A 6547-nucleotide genomic window follows, 5' to 3' on the forward strand; every position below is an offset into this window, starting at 1 on the left:
ATACCCAACGCAGTTCTATTTTCTCTAACCCCTCTTCTTCTTTAGTTTCACTACATTTATTCACTAACCACACTACTGTAAATAGGTTCCACATACTGTCTGTTTGGTAAATAACCACAATTAGTTTCAATTGTATTTTAACTTCAGTACGGTGGTCTCCCTGTCTCCTCTCTTGTGGATGTAATGAAAGAGTAAACTCTACCAAAACGCAATTAACAAATGTTTCCCTTCTTGTACTAGTTGCTGTCTATACCAGTCTAGATTTATTTCAGTACAGAAATTCTTGATATTGACTAGCATATATACATTCACTGTTATCAAATACACTCATCTAACACAACAATTGTCCCACACCAAATCTATACTCCCAGCAATTATACATATATCAAAACAAAACCAATGCCTTCCCTCAGTAAGGTCACCATATATAAATCCAGGGTCTTCCCTCAGGTAAGAACACCATACATAAAACCAGTGTCTTCCCTCTGGTAAGAACACCATACATAAATCCAGTGTCTTCCCTCAGGTAAGAACACCATACATAAAACCAGTGTCTTCCCTCTGGTAAGAACACTATACATAAATCCAGTGTCTTCCCTCAGGTAAGAACACCATACATAAATCCAGTGTCTTCCCTCAGGTAAGAACACCATACATAAATCCAGTGTCTTCCCTCAGGTAAGAACATACACATTAAGTATTTGAAAACCTGTGCCTTCCCCCAATCACTTGTCACCCAGTACCTCAGTACTGACTTGATTCATCCTAATACAGTGCCTTGCGAAAGTATTCGGCCCCCTTGAACTTTGCGACCTTTTGCCACATTTCAGGCTTCAAACATAAAGATATAAAACTGTATTTTTTTGTGAGGAATCAACAACAAGTGGGACACAATCATGAAGTGGAACGACATTTATTGCATATTTCAAACTTTTTTAACAAATCAAAAACTGAAAAATTGGGTGTGCAAAATTATTCAGCCCCTTTACTTTCAGTGCAGAAAACTCTCTCCAGAAGTTCAGTGAGGATCTCTGAATGATCCAATGTTGACCTAAATGACTAATGATGATAAATACAATCCACCTGTGTGCAATCAAGTCTCTGTATAAATGCACCTGCACTGTGATAGTCTCAGAGGTCTGTTAAAAGCGCAGAGAGCATCATGAAGAACAAGGAACACACCAGGCAGGTCCGAGATACTGTTGTGAAGAAGTTTAAAGCCGGATTTGGATACAAAAATATTTCCCAAGCTTTAAACATCCAAAGGAGCACTGTGCAAGCGATAATATTGAAATGGAAGGAGTATCAGACCACTCTAAATCTACCAAGACCTGGCCGTCCCTCTAAACTTTCAGCTCATACAAGGAGAAGACTGATCAGAGATGCAGCCAAGAGGCCCATGATCACTCTGGATGAACTGCAGAGATCTACAGCTGAGGTGGGAGACTCTGTCCATAGGACAACAATCAGTCGTATATTGCACAAATCTGGCCTTTATGGAAGAGTGGCAAGAAAGCCTTTTCTTAAAGATATCCATAAAAAGTGTCGGTTAAAGTTTGCCACAAGCCACCTGGGAGACACACCAAACATGTGGAAGAAGGTGCTCTGGTCAGATGAAACCAAAATTGAACTTTTTGGCAACAATGCAAAACGTTATGTTTGGCGTAAAAGCAACACACCATCCCCACTGTCAAACATGGTGGTGCCAGCATCATGGTTTGGGCCTGCTTTTCTTCAGCAGGGACAGGGAAGATGGTTACAATTGATGGGAAGATGGATGGAGCCAAATACAGGACCATTCTGGAAGAAAACCTGATGGAGTCTGCAAAAGACCTGAGACTGGGACGGAGATTTGTATTCCAACAAGACAATGATCCAAAACATAAAGCAAAATCTACAATGGAATGGTTCAAAAATAAACATATCCAGGTGTTAGAATGGCCAAGTCAAAGTCCAGACCTGAATCCAATCGAGAATCTGTGGAAAGAACTGAAAACTGCTGTTCACAAATGCTCTCCATCCAACCTCACTGAGCTCGAGCTGTTTTGCAAGGAGGAATGGGAAAAAATTTCAGTCTCTCGATGTGCAAAACTGATAGAGACATACCCCAAGCGACTTACAGCTGTAATCGCAGCAAAAGGTGGCGCTACAAAGTATTAACTTAAGGGGGCTGAATAATTTTGCACGCCCAATTTTTCAGTTTTTGATTTGTTAAAAAAGTTTGAAATATCCAATAAATGTCGTTCCACTTCATGATTGTGTCCCACTTGTTGTTGATTCTTCACAAAAAAATACAGTTTTATATCTTTATGTTTGAAGCCTGAAATGTGGCAAAAGGTCGCAAAGTTCAAGGGGGGCGAATACTTTCGCAAGGCACTGTATATAACCAAGTTCCTCACACAAGGTTCCATTAGACCCTCAGGAATTTCTAACTATTACACCAGAGTTTCTCTGTCATTTTTACATATACATCATATTACGGGCTTGAACATACGTTGTGGCATCGACTGTTCCTGTAATTATCAACCCCATGAGTGAGGTGCCACTTACATACTGGAATGAGTCATCAATCACACATTTCAGACTTCTGGATTAACAGGCGTCTGCTCGCCTTATAACTTGATGCGCTGCACAGTGGGACGAAGATCACTCACTCCAGGCAAGCTCGCCAAATGTTGGGTGGTCCTTTGATGTAAGTTTCCTTTAACAATCAGTATTTTAGATGACACAGACACAGGAACCTTGGAATACAACTCTTTAGTAATAAAATGCAATTGCAGACAGAGATTCACGTACAGAATACCTCAGTAGTCTATAGTTAAGATCTGTGTGGCGAAACAGGAGACAACGCTCTTTATACTACTGGATGTGGACAACCTACCGTCAATCATACCTTAACATTGTTGCATTGGATTAGATACAATTTATCTACGATGAGAAAAACATGTCTAGACTGTGGTTTCTCAATCTTCTGTAAGCCAGCCTTGAGGCTGCGTGACTGTCAGCAGGTGCAGGCAGTTCTCAGCCTGAGAACTAAAGCAGTACATCTCTATTACCCAGTACTTTTCCATCTTCGCGCATTGCAAGCATACAAAGGTTATCACCATCTATATACAGTAATCATGGCATTGGTGTCTTGTTGTTTAGGCATTCGAGGCCGGTTGTATTGTGCAGATGATTACGGATCTCGTCCCTTGTATCATTGTGCACTTGTGTTTTCGGGTCTCGTCACGTGTGTTTAGTTGAGATGCTCCTTTGGTACTCAACCCTGTGTTTTGTATACATGCTTGTTTGGTCTTCGTCCCCGTACCTTACATGACATGCTATTATTTGGGTAAACAATAAATAACCCTATTACACATTCCTGAGCCTGTCTCCTGATTTCTTCACACAACGTGACAGATGGTGTTGCAAGTTGATAACTTAATGTACATTCATTCGTTGACTGTACAAAACCCCAGTCTTAAGTAAGTTACTAACTAGTGTTAGGGGCATGGACTCTGCAAGGTGTTGAAAGCGTTCCACAGGGATGCTGACTCCAAGGCTTCCTACAGTTGTGTCAAGTTGGATGGATTTCCTTTGGGTGGTGGACCATTCTTGATACACACAGGAAACTGTTGAGAGTGAAAAACATAGTAGCGTTGCAGTACTTGACACAACCTGGTGCCGCCTGGCACTTACTACCATATCCCATTCAAAGGCACTTAAATGTTTTGTCTTTCCCACTCACCCTGTGAGTAAAACACATGCACAATCAATGCCTCAATTGTCTCAAGGCTTTAAAATCCTTCTTTAACCTGTCTCCTCCCCTTCATCTACAATGCTTGAAGTGGATTTAACAAGTGACATCAATAAGGGATCATAGCTTTCACCTGAATTCACCTGGTCTGTCTATGTCATGAAAGAGCAGGTGTTCATAGTATTTTGTACACTCAGTGCACACACACACACACACACACACACACACACACACACACACACACACACACACACACACACACACACACACACACACACACACACACACACACACACACACACACACACACATTTTATTTTAAATGTTTTATTTAACACTGTTTTATGTGATCAGATTTCCTTTCTATTATCTTTGTTGAAATTGACTGCATGATAGTGTTGAAGGCAAGTTGCACACAGCACTGTTAATTATTAAAGCTTTTCAAATAAAACTTTGTCTCAGGGATCATTATTTGTTCACAAATAATATGCAATAGTCTGTTTATACCTTTTTGCCTTTAAACAGAATGCTACCTCTCATTTTCGGGTTAACTGTAATTGAAGCTTTCTTCAAAGTACATTATAACAAATATTATAGCCAAACTCAAATAATGATTGATAAAAGAAACTCTCCATATGGAAAAAATTATTAAAAGGGAATTATATTTAAGAAATTATGAATAGGAATCGTAAAGTTATGTCACACCTGCAGCTATTGGAAATATATGAGAAGGTTTGCTCAATCTAAATTTACAACCAATTGATTGCAGCACAAACGCAGAAATGGAGGAGGCAAGTAGAAGGGGGAGGAAGTAGGGAACTGGTCTGTCTGCTCTATATCAAGGACCAAAACTGGTGAAAATCATTTGCATAAATAGAACTATATACCAGTTTCATTTGAAGACCAACATTTTGACAGCTGTGCAAGATTCAACACTTTCAGCTTTTCAAAATTCTTGCTACGAACAAAATGTTAAATATATGCAGCATATACCATCTCAGCCTTGCAGATTTTGCTGTGATGAGAAAAAAATCATTTCAGGAATGGCTGAAAAATCACAACATTAATTTAAAATGAACCCTACAAATACCACTGTTGGAAGATTTGAAAAGACAGTCAATTCATCAACAAAACAATTATACTCTTAGCAAAAATATTTATCTTTAACCCCCTATAGTCGATGTCTGTGCACTCGTGAAAATCTAATTAGCATAACAAAAATCCAAAGAAAACATTTACCGGTATATATATATTTTTTTCATTATATTTTCTTTCTATAAGAAAATTCATACTTTCTAATCTCTTTGTTGCTAGAGACAAGACCCAGTCGTTTGTTCTAAGGTGTTCAATATTTACAGACGTGACCCAGTCGTTTGTTCTTTATGTTCTGTTGCCATGCTTAGTGGCAACTTTCTAATCTCTTGCTTGCTGCTAGCTAGCCAATTAGCTACGGCTACACAGTCACGTTCTCTGCAGCCAGAATAACATTGAAGTTCATTCCGTTGCATTTGTTTGTTTGTTGCCAAAGTAAACAATAAACAAAGCACACATTTACTGGTAGAATTGACATTTTTTGTTAATATTTTCATTTATATAAGAGAAATCATACTTTCTCATATTTTAGTTGCTAGAGACTCGACCCAGTCATTCGTTCGATTAGATTGATATTTATGGATGCGACCCAGTCGTTTGTTCTTTATGTTCAATTGCCATGCTCTCTGGCAACGTTCTTATCCCTTGCTTGCTAGCTAGCCACGGCTAACACAGTCACAACTTCTGCAGCCAGAATAACAGCAAAGTAGCTGTTATCTGTTGACATTCATTTGAATACATCCATAACAATGAGCTTATAATGCCCAATTTTGCCTGGCATAGCTAGAAAAGTTTGCCTTCTCATCAGGACACTCGTCAACACTGACTGTTAGGTTGTCTAATGGTCTGAAAAACACAACTCTACCTCTGTCACCTTTCACAACAGATGCGGAAGTGTGACATAGGCGGATGTGGTGGATTGAGACATCCATTGCAATATATATCTCTTGCTTAAACTGACACATTTTTATGGGGATGTTTTTATTATCCTAATTAGATTTCCACGGGGGCACAGACATCAACCTTAGGGGGTTTAATGACTGAGGAGTTTTCCTGAAAGAAAAGAAGCTGAATGGAGCGAAGCACAGGCAAAGTCCTAGAGAAAACTGGTTAATTCTGCTTTCCACCAGACATTGGGAGATGAATTCACCTTTATTCAGGGCAATAACCTAAAATTCAAGGCCAAATATACATTAGAGTTTTTACCAAGATGACAGTGAATGTTCCTGAGTGGCAGGGTTACAATTTTGACTTAAATGTTCTTGAAAATCTTTTGACCAAGCCTGAAAAACGTTGGAAATAATAATGGGCAAATGTTGCAGAATCCAGGTGTGGAAAGCTCAAGCCAGGTGCACACATACTACATGATTTTGCACCCGATTAATCTGTCCCAGACAAGTTTTTGAGATCGGAGAAAAAAATCCCCATGTCCTTGTCAACTTGGGGCGCTCAGCCATCACTGAGGCTCATTTAATGTGAGAGGCTCAGAGATGCAGTCTGTGGGCTATCGATTTTGTCTTTGAACAGTCCCAGAAGTCCCAATATTTTATCAGCACAAAATCTGCAATGCTCTTGTCTCTGCAATGCTCTTGTCTCTGCAATGCTCTTGTCTCTGCAATGCTCTTGTCTCTGCAATGCTCTTGTCTCTGCAATGCTCTTGTGTGAGATGTGCAACGGCAGGTTTTAGAACGGTGATGAGCAATAACCAATGAGAGC

This window comes from Oncorhynchus mykiss, chromosome 17 (assembly GCF_013265735.2).
Source record: "Oncorhynchus mykiss isolate Arlee chromosome 17, USDA_OmykA_1.1, whole genome shotgun sequence".
Classification (NCBI taxonomy): Eukaryota; Metazoa; Chordata; class Actinopteri; order Salmoniformes; family Salmonidae; genus Oncorhynchus; species Oncorhynchus mykiss.